The sequence below is a fragment of the Gorilla gorilla genome, chromosome 7 (assembly GCF_029281585.2).
Source record: "Gorilla gorilla gorilla isolate KB3781 chromosome 7, NHGRI_mGorGor1-v2.1_pri, whole genome shotgun sequence".
NCBI lineage: Eukaryota > Metazoa > Chordata > Mammalia > Primates > Hominidae > Gorilla > Gorilla gorilla.
Window position 1 is genome coordinate 67,961,975 of NC_073231.2, and position 23,004 is coordinate 67,984,978.

The window sequence follows — 23,004 nt, forward strand, 5'->3', positions numbered from 1 at the left end:
TTTTGTTTCAGAGTTTAAAGGAGAAGTATAAAATGTATTCAAAATTTAAATACATTCTGTCCAAGATCAGAAAATAAAAGTAACAAAGCAAACTCCTTCTCCCACAGGCTCCCACATTGCCCAACACATTCCAAAATATCTGATATTTAAAAAATTAATGAAATAATGCAGATTTTATGTTCCCAGAGCTGTGCTTCTCGAAGTTGAATATGTGTATGAGTCACCTGGGAAACTTGTTAAAATGCAAAATCTGATGTAGTTGGTCTTGGGTTTTGCTGGAGTTTGTGCATTTAAACTGGGAGATGCCAGAATGCTGACTCATAGAGGATGTTCTTATTAGCAAAGTGATGAGGGATCCTTTTAGTGGCACTGGATAGGAACTGCTGAAGAAGTGGATGCCAGGCCACAGGGGCAGGTTAACTTTTGACTTATCAAAAATTAGTGAGAACTTGGCCGGGTGCAGTGGCTCATGCCTGTAATCCCAGCACTTTGGGAGGCTAAGACAGGCAGATCACTTGAGGCCAGGAGTTCAAGAACAGCCTGGCCAACATAGCAAAACACCATCTCTACTAAAAATACAAAAATTAGTCAGGCGTGATGGTGAGCACCTATCATTTCAGCTACTCGGGAGGCTGAGGCAGGAGAATTGCTTGAACCTGGGATGTGGAGGTTGCAGTGAGCCGATATCACGCCATTACATGCTCCAGCTTGGGTGACAGAGCAAGACTCTGTCTCAAAAAAAAAAAAAAAAAAAAAATTAAAAAACGAACAGGAGAGAAAAAAGTTGTGAACCACTCACAAAACCCATGATCACTCCAGAGGGCATCTGAAGTCATGTGCAAAGCGGTGTGGACTGGCCAATCCCAGCCTAAAAAGTCCCTTCTATGATGCATCACCTCAGTCTCATCATGACAAAGCATCAGCTGAACCCCAAATGAAGGTCAACACCTGGATTCTACTCTTTAAAAATATGAACATCACAAAAGACAAGGAAAATGTGAGGAACTACTCTAGACGGAAGGAAAACAAAATGAGATGAAAGCTAAGTGCAGCATGAGATCCTGGATTGAATCCTATTCCCGAAGAGAAAAGGGGATTGCAAAGAACATGGTTGGGTCCGCTGGTGATATCTGAGTGAGGTCTGGGTGGTGGCACTGTATTGACGCTGACTTCCCGATGTGGACGGATGTACCTGTTATGCAAGAGCCTGTCCATGTTTTTAGGCAGCACACACAGCAGTGTTTTAGGGTAAAAGAGCATGTCAGCAATTGCTCTCAAATGATTCAGAAAAATATATAATAATAATAATGCTGTGGGTGGAGGGAGATGAGAGAGAGAGACTACAGTACGTCCTCACTGAATGTCATCAATGGGTTCTTGGAAACAGAGACAATGAATGAAATGACATATAATGAAACCAGTTTTCCCATAGGTTAATTGATGTAAGTAAGAGTTAAGTTCCTACAGCACATTTCTGGTCATAAAAACATCATCAAACTTCTAAACAAAGACACAAAACACTTTAATATTAATCCTTCTTGTTTTTATTAATCTTTATTAAATTTATGGAGAGCGCTTATTGAAATAAATGTATTCAATTCTCACTTAAATAAATGAGAACTCTTCATTAATTTAATAAAGGTAAATAAAAACAAGAAAAGAATTATTTACCCAATTTTTGATGACTCAGTGAATGATGACATCAACGCGGTGGTGGGTTAAATCAAGGAATAAATGTTTGCAAAGCAAAAATTGTCAAGAGCATCTCCTTGCACCACACAATTCAAAAGCAATCACAAATGTGGCAGCTCACTGAGCATGTTCATATTGCGTCATCTATTTTTGTGCATTTCTATGATTATCGTAGACTTTAGGAATGTTTGCTTTATAATCATTTTTATTCACTCATTCATTTTCCAACCCATTCCAGTTAGTGTCATGGGTGGCAGGAGCCATCCTGGCAGCTCAGGTCGGGAAGTGAAAACCAGCCTGGATAGTTGCCATCCTATCACAAAGCACACTCACACTCACACTGGGACCATGTAGACACACCAGTTCACCAACGTGCATGGCTTTGGGATGCAGGAGGAAGTCCGAGGACCCAGAGATGAAAACCCATGCAGACACGGGGAGAACACACAAACTCCACAAACAGTGGACCCTGGCAGGAATCAATTTTTTTCTCATCAATGTTATAACAGAATGATGTTATTCAAGGACCTGGTGAATACAGAAATTCTTTATACTACTTTTTCAAATTTTCTGAATGTTTGAAATTATTTCAAAGTAAAAAAGTTTTAAAAATCAAAATCAGCCTTGGCATAGTGGCTCACACTTATAATCTCAATGCTTTGGTAGACCAAGGCAGGAAAATCACTGGAGGCCAGAAGCTCATGACCAGCCTGAGCAACATAGCAAGACTCCATCTCTAAGAAAATACAAAATTAGTCAGGTGCAGTTGTGCACACCTATAATCCCAGCTACTCGAGAGGATAAGGCAGGAGAACCACTTGAGCCCAGGAGGTTGAGGCTGCAATGAGCTGTGATTGGGTCACTGCACTCCAGCCTGGGTGACAGAACAAGATCCCATATCAAAAATTAAAAAATAAATAAACTTGTTTTCTAACACCTTTTTTGGCAAAAATAATATGTGGCCTTTATTGACAATAAAACATATATTAACAAAAACAAAAATATTTTAAGAATATGAAAAGCACCAATAATGTCATTCATTACAACAAATTACTCAACTTTTTGAAATAATATGCACCAAATATATATTAACAAAAGCAAAAATATTTTAAGAATGTGAAAAGCGCCAATAATGTCATTCATTACAACAAACTACTCAACTTTTTGAAATAATATGCACCAAATATATATTTTATGTTGTTACATATTTTGTATATATTAATATATAATTATATATTGTATAATTATAATTATATATGAATAATATAATACTAGTTTTCCTAAACTTTCTAATGATTAGGAAGTCAACATTAGTCATAGTGAACACTGGATCACTCCATTAGTAAGAACAGTAGATCACTGAAAATTATCAAATAATAACACCCATTTAGCATCTTCGGGGTGTAGGTGGCCCTGTTCCCCAGGCAAAAAACAATTGCCTCACTGGTGCTGAGCATGACCCAGAGAAAAAGGTAAGCTGTGGGCCACGCCTGCCTGCCACCCAGACACATAGGGTCACCAACTCAGGTGGACAGCTGGATGAAAAAGGAGCCCTTTCTTAAAATTCTCAGGAAACACACATTCCAGGCCACAGAAAAGACAAACAAGATTATAACTATATGACTGAATCCTTCCCATTCTGTCCCATTCGACCTCCTGGTTTCACAACTGTCTTAACTCTGAGCTTTGGGAGTCAGAAAGTGATGTTCCATAGAAAATTCCAGTGCTATTGAGAATGAGAAACAGAAACAGAAAAGTCTAAGCCAAATTAGAGTGGTTTGCATTTCATCTTTGTGGACTGATTCTTTTTTTCTTTTAAGTAAACATTCTGGTCATACTAGATACAGAGAACAAGGTGGTAAATGAGAGGTGATGGTAGCGTGAACCAGGGCTGGAGGAAGGTGGACATGAGTAGTAAGTGAGCATTCCAGATGTTTAGGAGGGAGCACTGACAGGACTTAGCAATTGAGTAGATGTGTGTGAAGAGAGGGGACAAGAGCAAACCACCGGCCAATTGAATAGGAGGAGAAAAAAAAACACAATAACCATATAGAGAGTTTCAAATATAGTAAAGACTCATAACATCACAGTATTTATTTTCTTTGAAGCATTATATTTATTTATACTTAAGAAGGCAATCTTGACTTAAAGGGCTTTTCAAGTTAATGGAGTTTAGTTAATCCTAGCAAGGTATCTGTTGTTGATACAATGTGGATTCTGGGCAAACTTACTTAACCTCATTATAATTTAAAGCTTGTTGCTAGGTAACAATATCCAAAGTTCTTTTGGATCCCTAGATTAAGATATTCATGTCAAAGAGTAGGTAAGCGAAGTTGAAGGTTAGAAAGTTGACAGGTTCTCATTAGAACTTTAATTATCTTTCATTTATGAGATTATCTCTGCATGAACAAAGTCAGATATTTTAAAATAGAAACTAAGGGTTGGGCGTAGTGCCTCATGCCTGTAATCCTAGCACTTTGGGAGGCTGAGATGGGAGGATGGCTTGAGGCCAGGAATTCGAGACCAGCCTGGGCAACATAGCAAGGCCCCCATCACTAAAAAAAAATAATAAAAATAAACAGAAGCTGAATATGTGAATATTCACTTGCATGCTTTACTTAGTGATCTTTTAAAAACTTGAGGGAAAAGTATTGGCGCCTCCCACTGAATGACCAGCAACACTCTGTGTTGGTTTTTTTGAGACAAAGTTACAGAGGTGTGAAACAGCACACTGTGAGAAATACATAGTTTCCTTTCCAGCACCTTCTTGTTGTGAAACGGTTTCAAAGAGAGAGAAGATATGTTGGAGCAATTGGGTGCTGTGGGAGAGAGTGGCTCCAGGAGGGATGACCTGGTGAACTCAGGACCACTAGGTCTAGCATTGGGACTTTGGCCTCTAGGACACAGGAAGATAGCGGATACTAAGGGCAGAAACAGGACACATGAAAGCCATGCTGGTTGCTCAGCATCCTTTGGATGCATGCAGGGACTATGCATACATTTTTAATGGCATAACTCAGCTATCTTGTATTGCTAAACACTTTCTGTATATTTATGTAACAAAAAAATGCTGCAATAAGTGCCACAAAAATATGGTGTATCTATGGAAACTATTGGGAAGAGTGTTAAGTGCCAATGATGACACTGAACACATCAAACAAAAATGCTTTGGAAAAGGCGCCAACATGACACCGTTCATTAAAACATAATTCAGGCCAAGCATCGTGGCTCGTGCCTATAGTCCCAGCACTTTGGGAGGCTGAGGCAAGAGGATTGCTTGAGTTCAGGAGTTCAAGACCAGCCTGGGCAACATAGCTAGATCTTGTTTCTACAAAAAAAAAAAAAAAATTTGTTTTAATTAGCCAGGCATGGTCCTTCACACCTGTAGTCCCAGCTATTCAGGAGGCTGACGCAAGAGGATTGCTTGAGCCCAGGAGTTCAAGGTTGCAGTGAGCTATGATTGCACCACTGCCCTCCAGCCTGGGTGACAGAATGAGACTCTGTCCAAAAATAAATAAATAAATAAGAAAATGTACTTCATAAATCGTATTTGAATAGAATATGCTTGACACATGGTGCATTTGGTGCAGTAAATAAAATCAAATCAGAACAAGAAATGTTTTCCTTAAAATCCTGGTGTTGCATTCAGTTTCTCCCTTTCCTTTGATTTTATTTTTCTCATTAAAATCCAATCTATGACACATTTAAAGTTCTCTCCACCCAACATTAACATGCAGAAAGCAATAAACTGCACATAGCCCAGAGTATAACATGAAGTGAATCTCTCTGGTTTCCACACGCCAAACAACAGCTCAATTGACAAGACCCAGGATAGTCACTGATTGCACAAACCTGATGCCCTGCCAGGTAGGAGTGGGTGAAATATGTTGATAATAAATACAGGAATGCTGAAATTGAGTCACACAGTTCTTCCCTATTTTATGGGGAAAATAAAACAAACAATTCAAAAATTAGGCTTGAGGGGAAATTATTTTTACCCTGGACATCTAAAAGCATGGGTGGCAGCTCAGCCCATTCTATTATAATTGTTCAGCTAAATCTGATTTTGCCGATGTTGATACATTTGGGCATTAAAGTAGCAACATTCTCACTTGAAAGCTGAAAACCTAATCATCTTTTTCATGCGATTGTTAATAGCTTTAGCTATTGCCAGAAGTGCTCCCCTCTTCCAATGGAAACCTGCAAACACAGAAACAAATAACCCTAAATGATCTAAGGTCTTCATTTCATCTTTAAGTATCATGGACAAATAAGGCTTAAAATTTTTAAAATATGCTTACAAAAAACCCATCATCTACTTAATAAGCGAAGTTAATTTCCTTCTACTGAAATGTCTTGTTGAAAGTTAGTTAATCCTGTGCTCAATACTAGACTTTTGTTGGGATATCCCCTGCTTCTTCCCAAGCAAAGCCAACAAGATGTATAACAGGTTAAGGGAAATTCGCCTTTGGCATTATGTTGAAGGAAAGGATGAAAACCATGCATCACCATGTAATGTCAGTAGCATTTGTGCTGCCAAGTGATAGGCATCTTCCTTAATGGTGCTGGTGCTGGTACAACACTGCCCTTTCTTTGAAAATACCCAAGTTGGAAGGGTCACCAAAGGCAGGAGCTCCTCAGCTCAAGCAGAGAAAACAGTGAACAAGAGTGACAATGTAACAAGTTCCTCAGCATGTACAAAGAAAGGGAGTCTACTCACTGGGCTTTGAAAGGATCATGGGGGCTTCCCAGAAGATACCACTTGTAAACTGCACCCTGAAAGGGAAGGATAAAGAGCCAAGTTGGGCTGGGGGTAAGGAAGGGGTAAGAGGAGACACAGAAGTCTGTTCTAGGCAATGGACACAGCATGTGGAAATGCTAAAGGTAAAACAGAGAATGAAACTTTAAGAAATAGCCCAGGTACCACCTGAGCAGCAGGCTTTCTCCAGGTGTGGTTTATAAACCATCTACATATGAATCACCCAGAGTGCTTGTCGAAACAAGTTTCCTGAGCTTGGAGCTCATCTACTAAACCATATTCTGGAGCTCAGGACTTTGCATTTAAAATAAGCATTCTAGAGGATTCTTATCTTCTAGCATGGCTAAGTACAGCGAGCAGCAAGAGATGATTCTGGAGAGGTAAACAGTGAGGAACTGTGAAGTCCTTGAACTCTAGGGTTTAGGACTTGGGATTTCCCAAGTAAAGTAGAGAAGCTGAGGCAAGACACGTGAGCCCCAAAGTGGGTCTTAGCCCGTAAGGGTTTGTGGCTTCACCTAGGAATTCAAAGGCAAGCTGGTGGTAGCGTAGAAGAAAACAGCTTTATTGAAGCAGCAGTGTTACAGCTCCATGACTGCTCCTGCAGAGCAGGGCTGCCCCATAGGCAGAGAGCAGCAGCTCAGGGCAGTTTTGCAGTCATATGTATACCTACTTTTAATTACATGTGGATGAAGGGGTGGTCTATGCAGAAATTTCTAGGAAAGGATGGTAGCTTTTGGGTCGTCAGGTCATTGCCATGGGAAGGGGATGGTAACTCCTGGGTGTTGCCATGGCAATGGTAAACTGACATAGCACACTGCTGGGTGTGTCTTATGGAAAGCTACTCCCAGCCTATTCCTGTTTTAGCTAGTCCTCATTTGGGTCCAATGCCCTATGCCCACCTCTAGAGTCAAGTCCCACCTCCTGTCTCAAAGCTCCATCCAGGATTTGCATAAGAACATAAAGGAAACAGGAATTTTTAGAAAAATCTTTCTAGCCGCAGGGTGGGACAATGGACTGGAGCTGGGCAAGACCTGGGCAGGGAGTCATCTGGGTGTGAGAGCCTGGGGACAGAAGAGCTGAGGGGAAACAAGCAAGAAAGCTGAGCTGGCCAGAACGAGGGTGGGTTCCAGGAGGCACAGCAGTGGAAAGATGTGGGCAAGTAGTGTAGGGGTGGGGAAACATCAAGAATGATCCCTCCCTGGGTTTCCATCTTGAGTGCTGATGGATGGAGCTGATCACAGGGGTGGTGAGGAGTAGGAAACTGAGTTTTAGGAATGTTGAGTTGGGAATGCCTATGGAACTCAGTCAAGCTCGGGAGTAACGTGGGATGGAGTTACAGATGTAAAAAATCATCAATACACAGATGGGAATAGAAGCCACAAGAAAATAAAGGCTTATGGTATGGCTTTTCTTCATAAAGTGGGGAGTAAAGTTATTTTCCAATATTTAGTAAATAGCAGGTGTTATGATGTCAAGAGTTCAACACCAGCCTGGCCAACATGGTGAAACCCCATCTCTACTACTAATAAAAAATGAGACCAGGCGCGGTGGTTCACACCTGTAATCCTAGCACTTTGGGAGGCCAAGGCAGGCGGTTTGCCTGAGCTCAGGAGTTCGAAGGCAGCCTGGGCAACACGGTGAAACTCCGTCTCTACTAAAAATACAAAAAATATTAGCCGGGCGTGGCTGCATGTGCCTGTAGTCCCAGCTACTTGGGAGGCTAAGGCAGGAGAATTGCTTGAACCCGGGAGGCGGAGGTTGCAGTGAGCCGAGATCACGCCACTACACTCCACCTGGGTGTCAGAGTGAGACTTTGTCTCCAAAAAAAAAAAAAAAAAAAATTAGCTGTGTGTGGTGGCATGTGCCTGTAATCCCAGCTACTTGGGAGCCTGAGGCAGGAGGATCGCTGGAACCTGGGAGGTGGAGGTTGCAGTGAGCCGAGATCGCACCAGTTCATTCCAGCCTGGGCGACAGAGCGAGACTCCATCAAAAAAAAAAAAAAAAAGCAGGTGTCAGAGTATGCAATAAATATAAAATAGCTACTTGTGAAGGCCATAAGAGAGAACCCCGAGTAGGGAAACAGAGAAAGCATTAAAGCCTCTGAAAATACTGAGGCACTGCCACCATCTTGGCTCTAGTTTTGCTGGCTGATTTTCCCAGGCAGTACTTGCCCGTCTGGGGACAGGAACAGAGAAAGATGCAGCCGGATGTGCCAGAGACTCGGCCTTTCCTTATCCTGATGGCTTCTGCTACCTGCTGTACTCCCAAAACTCAGATCTGGGAACAAAAATCTGCTGGCTCTTCTTCAATTTGGTTCTGCCCACATTGCGTGCCTGTTAGCTCCTGACACACACACACACACACACACACACACACACACACACACACACACACGCCCCAGCCACTGTCCTGCAAATAACAAGTGCTGTTCCCTGTTGCACCACTTCCTAGTTAGGAAATGGTGTATGTTGAAATTTTTTCCTAATTTATGGTTACATTTGCCTGCTATTATCAGCCAAAGAGCTGGTGTGATGGTCAAGCAGAATAGTCATTTTAGGTGGTCCTCTGATTTCATGACTAATTATTACTAATTATGACTCCCTGAAATTCCACACATCAGTCTCTCTGTTCACATCCTTCTTCAGTATTTCCTTCTCCAGGTTTACCTTAACTTCCCACTTATTCCACAGAGCCATGCTGTCTAGAGCAAGCGGCACACAACCTCCCTGCCCTGCTCCTTGTGCTGAGCTGGAGCAGCGAGAGATGCCTGACCAGGCACACCCAGGCCCTTCCCCTGGTAGATCATGAGTCAATAGTTGAGGAAAGAAAAATTCTGTTTTTCTGGACTCAGGACTTCCACACACATCCAGGTCCCTAGTTTGACTGATGAATTTATTTCTTTTATTTTCCTTTGATTTTTAAAAATAATATCATTCTTTTTGTTTTCCTTGTTTGTTCTATCTGAAAATCTTTTTAAGTACATTAAACATCTTATAAATCACTTAATTTTCTTCTTCTCCTATTTTTTGTCTCTTTGGTTTTTTATTTTTTATTTTTATTTATTTATTTATTTGAGATGGAGTCTTGCTCTATCGCCCAGGCTGGAGTACAGTGGCACGATCTCGGCTCACTGCAACCTCTGCCTCCTGGGCTCAAGTGATTGTCCTGCCTCAGCCTCCTGAGTAGCTGGGATGACAGGCATGTGCCACTACACCAGGCTAATTTTTGTATTTTTGGTAGAGACAGGGTTTCACCATGTTGGCTAAGCTGGTCGTGAACTCCAGACCTCAAGTGATCCGCCCACCTCGGCCTCCCAAAGAGCTGGGATTACAAGTGTGAGCCACCGTGCCCATCCAGTTTTTTGGTTTTTTAAATATCCTGTAAGAATCTTTAACTATCTGTCCCAACACTTTTTTTATTATTTATAACATTATATTTAATTATTCTGAGCACTCCTTCTCCTTCCTTTTATAACCCCTGTTCTTGTTTCATATAGGTGATATCAAATCTCTCTGCAGACATTTTTATATATTTTCTTGAAGTTTCTTCTGCTCTCTGCATTTTTGTCATTGTCCTCTCTTGGTGTTTTTTTTGGGGGTTCTCTACTTTCATGTTGAAGATTTTCCTCAAATGTGTTGGGTGTCTTTGCTGATGGTCCTATTAAAGAACAAGACACTAAGAAAATGAGTGAATTCTGAGTGCTTGGCCACACACACTGACCTTTGAGCTTTATTTCGAGGGACTGGGTTGGGACTTTGTCATTCCATTGGAAAGTCCTTCTTGTCAGAATCTGAGAAGCTTCTTTAGGGGACCAATCATTTTCTCCAGAGAATAGTTGGGTGATTTCATGCTCAGAGAGCATGAACCTGGGCGATGGCATCCCAGGAGATGTGCGGGGCCACTGTCCGGGGACACTCCTCCTGCAGCATGCAGGCTTCCCTTCCCTCTCCCCAGCATGGCATCTCCCTGAAGCCCCAGCTCTGTGTGGCATCCTGAGGCTTGAGCTTTCTCATTCAGTATTTCCAGAGAATGACCCTACAGTATTCTTTGATGGAGGAGGGAGCTTCCGTTCATGTGAGCTTAGGAAGGCAGGGGGCGGGGGTTGGGGGGTGCGTGGAGGTTATTCTCATTTTAAAGATTTTCTGTCCTACCTGCTCTTCCATGGTGCTCTTATCACCTGAAATTTTCTGGGGTTCTGTGACAAAAATCCATGCTTTTTTTGTCTGTATAGAGATATATACACAATTCCACTGTGGCTTTCAGCTGCTAAGTAATTGCCATTCTTTCATTTGCTCTTCCAAACATCTTCGATGTCTCTGGTCTGCTGCTGTCACTTCTCTTGTCTCTTTGGCCTCATGGATTATATTATTTTTGTTCCTTTACTGTCATTCCAGTGGGCTTTAGAGAAGGGCTAGAGACAAGCTCAGGGTTCAATCCGCCACATGCCATCCAATTTGTGAATGGTTTCTAAATGTGTTAGGTACTCCATGCATGAAATTCTAGAGAATACCAACATCATAGCCTACGTAAAATTTATTCTCAACAAACCAAGAAGTAGAGCCATGATTTAAAAAAAAAAAAAAAAAAGATTGATAGTATGGCAAAAAAGCCATTTTGTATAGAAAATACAGTTAGAGGAAAAGCTGCATTATTCTACACTGGTTTTTTGTTTTGTTTTGTTTTGTGGCTGCGGACTTAGCCAATTATTTTCATTATACTCTTTGGAAAACTATAGAAATTCAATTAAAAATGATTTTCACTGGCATTCAATTTACCATATTGCTTTTCAGTAAAGGGACTTGACACATGGCTTAATAGTGTTGTGACTGTGGCTCAACACGGAAAAACAAAAAATGTGAGGTCCAACCAGATCAAAAATTTCAACAAACACCTTTAAAACTCACAGCACCAGGCTATATGAGACTGCCAGCTCTGGAATTATTTATAATACAGATGCTAATATTCTTTCTAAGAAAGCATTTAGGTTTTCACTGAAAAAATCTAAATATCTAAATAGGAGAATGGCTTAATACACTAAGTTAAATTAAAACTATAAACGAATCAGTTAAAAGTACAATAGCCCTGTATGAATTATATGGCTAGACCTCTGAGACATGTTGAGAGACAATGTTTGGAGCAGTAACCTCTGAGAAGGTGCTTCAGTCTGTCCAGGCTGATATAACAGAGTACCATAGATGAGGTGGCTTGTAAATAACAGAAGTTTACTTCTCACAGTTCTCAAGGCTGGAAGTCCCAGATCAGGGTGCCAGCATTGTTGGGTTCTGATGAGGACCCTCTTCTGGGTTAAAGACTTTTGACTTCTCTTTGTATCCTCCCATAACCAAGAAAAAAAAAAAAAAAAAAAAGGAAGAGAGCTCTCTGGGTTCCTTTTCATAAGGGCATTATCACCCTCATGACCTAATCACCTCCCAAAAGACATACCCCCTAAAACCATCACATATTTAGGGTTAGGATTTCAACATATGAATTTGGGCAGTTGGGGGAGAGAGGAAACACAAACATTCACTCCATAACAGAAGGGGAAGGGAGATAGATGGGATGCTTTGGTCAGAGAAATTTTTTAGATTCATCCATCCTAATTAACTATAGCAAAGCAAACTATTGCTATATCAACTGTATAATTTAAAAATAATTTTCATTATTTTTAAATAAGTTTAATTTCTAATTTATAAATGTTTTATGGGAAACTGTGTGTGTGTGTGTGTGTGTGTGACAGAGTCTTGCTCTGTTGCCCAGGTTGGAGTGCAGTGGTATGATCTTGGCTCACTGCAGCCTCCACCTCCTGGGTTCAAGTGATTCTCCTATCTCAGCCTCCCAAGTAGCTGAGATTACAGGCGTGTGCCACCATGCCTGGATAGTTTTTGTATTTTTAGTAGAGACAAGGTTTCACCACGTTGGCCAGGCTGGTCTTAAAAGTGGTAGGATTACAGATATGAGCCACTGCACCCAGCCATGGGAAACTTTCTTGATCATGCATTCTTTTAAGCAAGCCATGATGAAACAATCGTGTTTATCAAATAATGTAAAATAAATTGATGTTTATCAAACAAACAGTATAAAACATTGAAACAAGGTGGTTCTAGTTCCAGGTAAGAGAGATTAAGCCCATTTCTTTCTTTCTTCCCTAATGCAAACTAGTGACTAGTTTCTTATTTTCCCTCCAGTATACCCTCTCCTAGACTCAAGGTGGCCCCAAAATGAGAAAAGGACACTGGATGAGACACAGAGAACTTCATGAGAAGCCCTCTAGCCCTGGTTCAAGGAGTGGGAAAGAGAAATTCTAATACTTATACATGTGGGGAAAAATATCTGTTTTTTTACATCTTTTCTCCGTTCTCTCATGTCCCTGTCCACAGGAAATCCCATAGTGGTGGTGGTAGTGATAGTGGCAGCAACAGGGGCTTACAGATAACTAAAATTCTGAAAGATGGGAAACTTATCTCTAATCAAGATAATTAATTAGGAATGGAAAGCATATTCCATTTTTCTCTCTCTTCTATTACTTGACCCTGAATGAAGGCATCGTGTCTGGAAGTGGCTGGAAGTATGCAACACAGGGGATAAGTAGAGCCAAAGTTTTCTAGCAAGATGACCTAAAGGACAACACCAAGGAACGGGAAGATTCTAAGGAGATTATGAAAAAAGAGGCACATGGGATAGAAATCCCATCAAGTTGTTTATGAACTTCTGGGCTCATGCCCAAAATATGCATGCATATATCTGACCCTAAACAGCAAACCAAAGACTTTAAGAATTGACCTATTGGATGGACCATAATCACCTCCCAGACTGGCTACTGGGTCATGCACACACAGGAAAGATCTACATAGCACTGAAAAATCCTCAAAAGCAGAACTGGCATTAAAACTAAAACCCACACAAGGCTGGTGAAAACCATCTACATGCATCCAACCAAGTCAATTGCTGGCTAAAACAAAAATATTAATATTACATAGATTACAAAACCCAAAATCTCATAATGTTTAAAATGTCTTAGCATATGAAAAACTAAAAAAATCTCAGCTTGCATGGAAAAAAGACATTAAACATGTACCAACACTGAGATATCACACATGTAGACATTATGTGACAAAGACTTCAAAGCAGCTATCGTGATGATGTACCAAAAAGTAAGGGCAAACACTCTTTCAACAAATAAAAAGATATACAGTCTCTCCCAAAGAAACAGAAGATATATAGAACTAAATTAAGAGTTTAAAACTGAAAAATACATTGACAAAAAAGAAATAGCAACACTGCCTCAATAAAATAGAAAGAGGAGTCAGTGGATTTAAAGTTAGATCAACAGAAATTATCTAATCTTGGCCGGGTGCAGTGGCTCACGCCTGTAATCCCAGCAGTTTGGGAGGCTGAGGCGGGCGGATCATGAGGTCAGGAGATCGAGACCATCCTGGCTAACACAGTGAAACCCTGTCTCTACTAAAAAAATACAAAAAAATTAGCCAGGCATGGTGACAGGTGCCTGTAGTCCCAGCTACTCGGGAAGCTGAGGCAGGAGAATGGTGTGAACCCAGGAGGCGGAGCTTGCAGTGAACCGAGATCACACCACTGCACTCCAGCCTGGGCAACATAGTGAGACTCCATCTCAAAAAAAAAAAAAGAAATTATCTAATCTTAAAAACAGAATAAAGAAAAATTTACAGTCTCATGGACCTGTGAAACAAGAATAAATTTATAATAATCATGTCACCAGTGCTTAAGGAGAGAAAAAGGAATGTGGTGCAGAAAAAAATTATTTGAAGATATAATAGAAGAAAACTTCTCAGGTCTGGTGAAAGGCAGAAACCTATAGATTCAAAAATTTCGTCAAACCTCCAACAGAATAAATCCAAAGAAATTCCTACTGAGACATATAAAAATCAACTCAAATAACTAAACACACAAAAAATAAAAATCCTGAAAACAATCAGAGGAAAATGTCACATTAATTATAGGGAAATAATTTGAATTGGTCATGAATTTTCCCATCGGAAACCATAAAAGCCATAAGGAAGCAGAAATACATTTTTTAAATGCTTAAAGAAAAGAACTGTCACCTCAAGGCCAAGCACAGCAGTTCACACCTGTAATCCCAACACTTGGGGAGGCTGAGGTGGGCAGATGACCTGAGGCCAGGAATTCAAGGCCAGCCTGGCCAACATGGTGAAACCTTGTCTCTCCAAAAAATACAAAATTAGCCAGGTGTGGTGGTGGGCACCTGTAATCCCAGCTACTTGGGAGGCTGAGGAAGGAAAATTGCTTGAACCTGGGAGGTGGAGGCTGCAGTGAGCTTAGATCACACCACTGCACTCCAGCCTGGCCAACAGAGTAAGACCCTGTCTCAAAAAAAAAAAAAAAAGAAAAAGAAAAAGAAAAGAAAAGAAACGTCACCTCAGATATCTATAGCTAATGAAAATTTCCCTCAGGAATAAAAATGAAATAAAGACATTCTCAGATAAAGGAAAGCTGGTAAGTCACAGCCAGCAGAACTACTATGAAAAAAATTTGTAAAAGCAGTTCTTCAGACAGAAAAGATAAAGTACCAAAGGAAACTTGGATCATCAAGAATAAAGGAAAAGCAGCAGAAAGAGAAAATATCTGGGCAAATGTAATATGCTACTCCTCTCTCTAGACTCTTTAAAAATATGTCTGACAGTAGAAAACAAAAATCATAAAATTGTTCATGGAGTTTTCAGTGTATACAGATGTAGTACACAAGATAACCACAACATAAATGGGAGGGAGTAAAGAGACATATATGGTGATAAAGTTTCTGTATTTCACTTAGAGTGGTAAAATATTTTTTCTAAGTAGATTGTGAAAAACTAAATAAGTACATTGTAATCCCTAAACCAACCATTAAAAATAAATTATGAAAATATGTAGTCAAAAACACAATACATAACTTAAAATGAATACCAACAAATATTCAAATAACTCCAAATAAGGCAGGAAATGCTAAATGGGAGGAAAATAGGAGGAAGAGACAGAAAAAGTAATAATAAAATGATAGACCTAAATCCAAACATATATGGTCTGAACACACTAATTTAAAAAATGAGAGGTTACAGGTAACAGAGGAATCTATCACAGTTGCAGAATACAAAATCAACACACACTAATCAGTTGCATTTCTATATAGCAGCAATGAATAATTTTAAAAAGAAATTAAGAAACCAATTTTATTTACCATAGAATCAAAAAGAATAAAATACTTAGGAATAAATTTTACCAAGGAGGCAAAATAGTTATACACTGAGAACTATAAAACAGTACTTAAAGAAATTTTAAAACACTTAAATAAGTAGAAAGACATCTTATGTTCATTGATTGGAAGACTTAATATTGCTAAGATGACAATACTACTTGAAGCAGTCTAGAAATCCAATGCCATCTCTATCAAAATCTCAATTACTTTTACTAAGAAATAGGAAGAAAAATCCTAAAATTCATGTAGACCCAAAATAGGCAATAGAGTCATTAAAAAGAACAAAGTAAGAAGACATATATTTTCTGATTTCAAGATTTACTACAAAGCTACAGCACTCAAAATAGTGTGGTACTGGCATAATGACAGGCATAGAGATCAATAAAATAGAATGGGGATCACAGAAATAAACTCTCACATATATGGCCAATAAATTTTTTTTTTTTTAGAAACAGCCTCACTCTGTTGCTCAGGCCGGAGTACAGTGACATGATCACAGCTCACTGCAGCCTCAACTTCCCAGGCTGAAGCAGTCTGTCCACCTTAGTTTCCTGAGTAGGTGGGACCCCAGGCATGCACCACTATGCCTGTATAATTTCTTATTTTTGTATAGAGACAGGGTCTCACTGTGTTGCCCAGGCTGGTCTCAAACTCCAGGGGTCAAGCAGTCCTCCTACCTCAGCCTCCCAAACTGCTGTGATCACAGGCATGAGCCACCATGCCTGGCTAGCCAGTGAATTTTTGACAAGGGTGCCAAGACCATTCAATGGGGAAAAGACAGTTTTTTCAACACATGGTGCTGGGAAAACCAGATAACCATATAAAAAAATGAAGTTGAACCCTCACCTAATACCATATAAGAAAATTAACTCAAAGTGGGTCAAAGAATTAAAAGTTAGAGCAAAAACAATAAAAGCCTTAGGAGAAAACATAAGGGAAAGGGTTCATAACATTAAATTTGGCAATAATTTCTTGTATTTGACACCAAAAGCAAAGAAAAAAGTAAAAATAGAAAAATTGTGCTATATCAAAATTTAAAACATCTGTGTTTCAAAGGACACAATCAACATAGTGAAAAAGCAACAATAAAGTGCAAGAAAATATGTGAAATCATATATCTGATAAGTAGTTAATGTTCAACATACATAAAAAGCTCATATAACTCAACAACAAAAATATGAAATGGCCTAATTAAAACAATGCTCAAAGAACTTGAGTAGCTATTTCTCCAAAGAAGATATACAAATGTCCAATAACATCATGAAAAGTTGCTCAAATTGCTAATCACTAGAGAAATGCAAATCAACACCAGAATAAGATATCACCTCACACCCATTAGGATGTCCAACATTATTAAACGTTGTAAACATTATTTACCATTAGGGAAATGCAAATTAAAACCACAATGAGAGTCACATCAATTAAAATGGCTAAAATAAAATACACTGGCCATACCAAGTGCTGACAAGCACATTGAGCTACTGGAACTCTCGTATATTCCTGGTGGCAATGCAAAATGGCACAGCCACTTTGGAAAATAGTGTGGCAGTTTCTTAATAAATTTAACATACACTTTGCCATATGACCCAACAATTGTACTCCTAGGTATTTACCCTAAATATAAATTATGTTCACATAAATACTTTTGCATAAATGTTTATAGCTGCTCTATTCATAATTGCCAAAAGCTGGAAGCAATCTAAATGTCCTTTAGTGGGTCAATGGCCAAACAGTGGTGTGGAATAATACTACAGCAACAAAAAGGAATGAGGAATTGATATACACAATGTGGATGAATCTCAAAGGCATTATGCTGAGTGAAAGAACTGGTCACGAAAGTTATAAATTACATGATTCTATTTGTATGATATTGTCAAAAAGACATAATCATAGTGGCAAAGTATGATAAGTGACCGCAAATGCTTGGGAGGTCTGGGGAGGGTGATGAGAACAGGCAGCCTGAGGGAGCTTTTTAGTGAAGAAACAGTTCTGTATCCTGATAATGGTGGTGTCTATGTGAATATATACCTGTGTTAAAACTATAGAATTGTACATCAAAAAAGTCTAAAAAGTTGATGGCAGTTCTTAATCAAGCTTATATGTAATCTATATTTTTCAACTATTTTTGTCATTTAGTAATTAGAATCAATTATCAAATAAATGTGTGTCCCTACTGGGAATTTCTGTATCTTTGAAATGCTGTTAGTTTTCTGACCAGCCTTTATAATATTCCAAGGAACATAAAAAGGAATATGTTTTGAAGAATCAGGAGCTTAACACGAGGGTGTCTAAGATGCATCTATATTACCACCACCTATATCTATAACTGCTACTTTGTTTTTTTCACAAGATTTAATATATGAAAAAGACACACTCTAGAATTCCATAAATTTAGTGTAATTTTTTGTCAAATATTTCTTCTTAAGTTTTGAGCCTTGTGGGTTAGTTTTAGGAAACTGAAATGTTCTCACTGCTTTCAATATTTAATAGTCAATACTTGTTTACCAATTAAAATAAAGAAGTAGTTCATAATATATATAGATAACACGTATTTTGTGAATTTCTATAGGCTAAAAATTTGTACTATCCATCAACAGAAATAATTCCTTTGCTGTAGGCCAGGCATGGTGGCTTACACCTTTAATCCTAGCACTTCGGGAGGCCAAGGCAGAACTTCTGCTTTAGCCCAGAAGTTCAAGACCAGTCTGGGCAACATAGTGACAGCCCATCTCTACAGAATTTTTTTTTTTAAATTAGCTGGACATGGTGGCACATGCCTGTACTCCCAGCTACGTGAGTGGCTGAAGAATTGCTTGAGCCCAGGAGGTCAAGTCTGCAGTGAGCCAAGATCATGCCACTACACTCCAGCCTGGGTGACAGAGCAAGACCCTGTCTCAAATAAAAATAAAAATGTTAAAATAATAATTCCTTTGCTGTGGTTCTTGCAAGCATTGCTCATGTTCCCACCTTTTCCCCTTTAAATGTGACCTTTAAGTTTAAAAAAAGTCTAATGTCTTTACCCTTTATAGAACACCAAATACCTTTTATAAAAAGCTTAACTTGAGCATAATTGTACTTTTTAGAAAATCATATTCTCTGTGAAAAAAAAAATTCCAGCTAATCATTTTTCACTGGTTTAATTACTTTCTACCAAAACAAAAGAAACAACAAAGCCCCTTTAACATCAATAGAAACCCAACAATGACAAGTCTAACCATACCACAAATCAAAAGCAGATTGGCAGAAGACAACTTGCCCCGAGAAAGAAGCAGGCTATGCTGCTGAGCTCTTTCAGCTCCTTCATCACCCAGATTCAGTTTTCTATCAAATATACATTCTATTATTCCAATACTTATCTAAATATGTTCTGACCCAAACTTATTTTTATTTCTCACTAAAACAGCTTTCCATCCACTTTGGCAATCATATTCATGCAGAAATTAAAAGAGAGAAACAGAATAAAGCAAGGGTTAAGTGAGAAACACAAGTTTTCCTCTACTTAGCCAGTTCACTTCAAGGACAGTTATAAGATAACACTATCTGAAAAGCTGAGGCCAAAGGAATATTCTCCAGACAACCCCCTCTGGAGCAAAGTTGAAACGAAAAACAAATTCCTTTACTGTCTCTCCTTCTCTGAACTAATAATTATGACAGCGTTTTACAAATGTCTGTATTTAGCCAGTTCCTGTTTTTATTTTGATGCAACTGCAAGTCCACTAGCTATGCAAGGCCACAAGTTATGCTAAGTCAACAGTTATGCTATAGATTACATGACCTGTCACTGTGTGATTGGTTGCTTTTGTTCTGCTTCTGTAAATTTGCTTATAAAAACCCCACTCAGTCTTTGTTCAATGCTCAGCTTTTCAGATATGAATCCACTGATCTGGTGTACACCCAAATAAATCCTCCTGTTCCCCATATCAGTCTCTCTAGTCCTCTGTTTCCTACAACAGTACTACTCTTAATCTAGTCTACTAAAATAAAAATATTTTAAGTATTTTATTCTTCCTTCATATTCAGTTTTTTCATCTGAATTTTTCTTTTTTGGAAATGCATCATTTATTTACCATTATCCTTGTTTCAGGCCCTTTTCTCTGTCAGATTGTATGATTCAAATAGCTTCCTAGCAAGTTCACCCTGGTTCTAACTGCATTCGATGTGCCAGAAATAATTCTACAGTTCTACTGTCTGGATGGCACTTCTCTGACCCCAGGATGAATTCCCTTACTTATCGAATTAATTTCAAACTACTCCACTTGACTTTGAAGAGTCTTCACAACTGCCACCCTACCCTTCTGTCCATTATTCTCACTGGATTTTAGCTTCCCTCTCTGATCTGCCAAGAAACGCTAATCACTCTTTTAAGCATATACCATACTAAATCTCATCTTCATGCCATTGTTCACTGTAATCCATTGCTTAGGGAGCTGCCCTTTCCTAAAGGACCAGGTTGAGTTGCTCCTCCATTAAGCTCCTTATGGTCATTATAAGTGTATTTGAACCTTTTAGAACCCTGAAGGTAATTTACACAATAGGTCACAGAATTGCACCCTAATTATTCCTATATTCTAATTTGAATATTAACTTTATATTTTTCATAAATTTTTAAGTTCTTAGAGACAAGACTGGTTTTTAATGATGCAAGATAAATATGCAAAAAAAAACTTTTCAATATAGCAGAAATAACAAATTATAAAATTTAATAAGAATGGCCAAGAGAGGTGACTCATGCCTGTAATCCCAGCACTTTCGGAGGCCAAGCAGGTGGATTGCTTGAGGCCAGGAGCTTGAGACCAGCCTGGCCAACATGGTGAAACCTCGTCTCTACTAAAAATACAAAAATTAGCTGGGCATGGTGGCACACTCCTGTAATCCCAGCTATTTGGGAGGCTGAGGCAGGAGAATTGCTTGAACCCGGGAGGTGGAGGCTGCAGTGAACTGAGACTGCGCCACTCCACTCCAGCCTGGGCAACAGAGTGAGACTCTGGACCATCCCCCCAAAAAAACGTAAAAAGGAAAAGATCCCATTTATAATATCAAAATGATGGTATAGATATGAAGGTAAATGGAAAGAAAAATATGCATCAGAGAAAAACAGAAAAAAAAGGAGAGGCATGACATAGTTATTGTGGGAGACTTAATACTCTAAAAGGTCAATATCCCCCAAATTAATCTATTAGTATAAAATAACCTTTAAATATTCCATATTTTGACAAGCTATCTCTACCCCATTTAGGAAATAAATAATAAAAATTACCTAAATACTTTTAGAAAAAAATACAATATAGATTAACTTGCTCAAGCAGATAAAGCATTTTATCATTTTTCGGTAATTAAAACAGTGTGGTCTTGACATAACAATAGGAAAAATAAGAACAATGAGTCAAGAAGCAGAATTAATTAGGCATAATAATTTTTTTAATATAAGAAAATATCAGTTTAAATTTGATAAATATGGGCTGCTCAATGTATGGCTGAGAGCCTTATTTCCTAACTCTCATACTGAATACAAAAAGAACTATCAAGCAGATGAAAATTAGACTAAACCTTAGAAAATAAAACTAATAATTCCACTTTCTGAAATTTTGGTAATAGCAAAACAATTTAAAAATGACTGCATATTGATCATGGTAGAAGTACTTAAATAAATTATAGGATAAACACTATGCAATACCATTTAGCCACTAAAAGGAGTAAGGCAGACTTATCTGTACTGACATTTTACATTTCCAAGAAAGTAAAAAGAATAAGGTAGACTTATTTGTACTGACATTTAAAGTTTCAAAGACATCCTGTTGCATGGAAAAAGCAAGCAAAATAAGCAAACCTGTATCTGGATATCATTTATGGCTTTATAATGAGATCTACAGACGTGTGTAAATGCATAGAGAAAGAGCTAGAATGCTGAGTGCTAAGCAGTGAATGTGGTTGCCCAGGCAGGCAAGGTAGGAGTGTGTGTGCAGTGAGGGGTTGGACAAGGAAAGTAGACCTTCATGTTTCACTGCAAGTTCTTCTGTATAGTCTAAACCTATGACATGGTAAAAAAGAGAAATACGTTTAATTAATTCATACCAAAGAACTTACAGGAAAATGGTACCATTGTCTGTTAGTAGACATGACATTCCCAAACACACAAATCTTTAAAAGGAAAATACTGATAGATTAGATCATATAAAAATGTAAAATCTCTCTAGGTCGAAAAAACCCAAAAACAAGGTTAAGCTATAAGTCACGTCTAAGATAAATATTTTAAAATGTAAAACAGATGAAGTACAAATAGTCAGAATATATAAAGAATTATTATGAATAACCAAAAGACCAACAGCCCAATAAAAAATGGGTATCTAATATAAACAGACAATTTAGACACACAGCAACTAAATTACACATGGAACATATAAAAAAGATATTCAGACTCTCTGCTTACAAGAAAAATGTGTATTAAAACAGTGAGTTTTGCCCATCAGATACACAAATTGTTTTAATATACTGATACTATTGCTCTCTTCCTCCCGCTCCCGCCATGTGACATGTAAGCTCCTGCTTGGCCTTCTGAGCAGGAAGCTTCCAGAGACCTCCCCAGAAACAGATGCCAGTGCTATACTTCCTGTATAGCCTTCAGAACCATGAGCCATTTAAACTTCTTTTCTTTTCCTTTCTTTTTTTTTTGAGATGGAGCCTCACTCTGTCACCCAGGCTGGAGTGCAGTGGCATAATCTCAGCTCACTGCAACCTCCACCTCCCAGGTTCAAGTAATTCTCATGCCTCTGCCTCCCCCAGTAGCTGGGATTACAGGCATGTGCCACCACGTCCAGCTAATTTTTTTTTGTATTTTTAGTAGAGACGGGGTTTCAGAATATTGGCCAGGCTGGTGTCATACTCCTGACCTCAAGTGATCCATCTGCTCAGCCTCCCAAAGTGCTGAGATTACAGGTGTGAGCCAACGCACCCAGCCGAAATCTCTTTTCTTTATAAATTTTTTAAAAATTGATAATATTTAAATTTGGTAATAGCTAACAGTAATGAAGTTTTTGGGCAGGTACAAATTAATTTAACCTTTTGAGAATACAATTTCGCAGTATCATTACAACATATAAATGACCTACACATTAACCCAGAAATTCTATTTCTATCCATCTCTCCCTAAAGAAATAATCACATAAGTTAAATAGATATGATTCCAAGGATATTTAATGCGATAGTGTATATGACAGCAAGCAATTGGAAGCAACCTAAATGTTCATCAATACTGTCATAAATACAGATTATCCATATTAGGGAATACTGCAATCACATCTTTATGTTACATTGTTAAGCAGAAAAC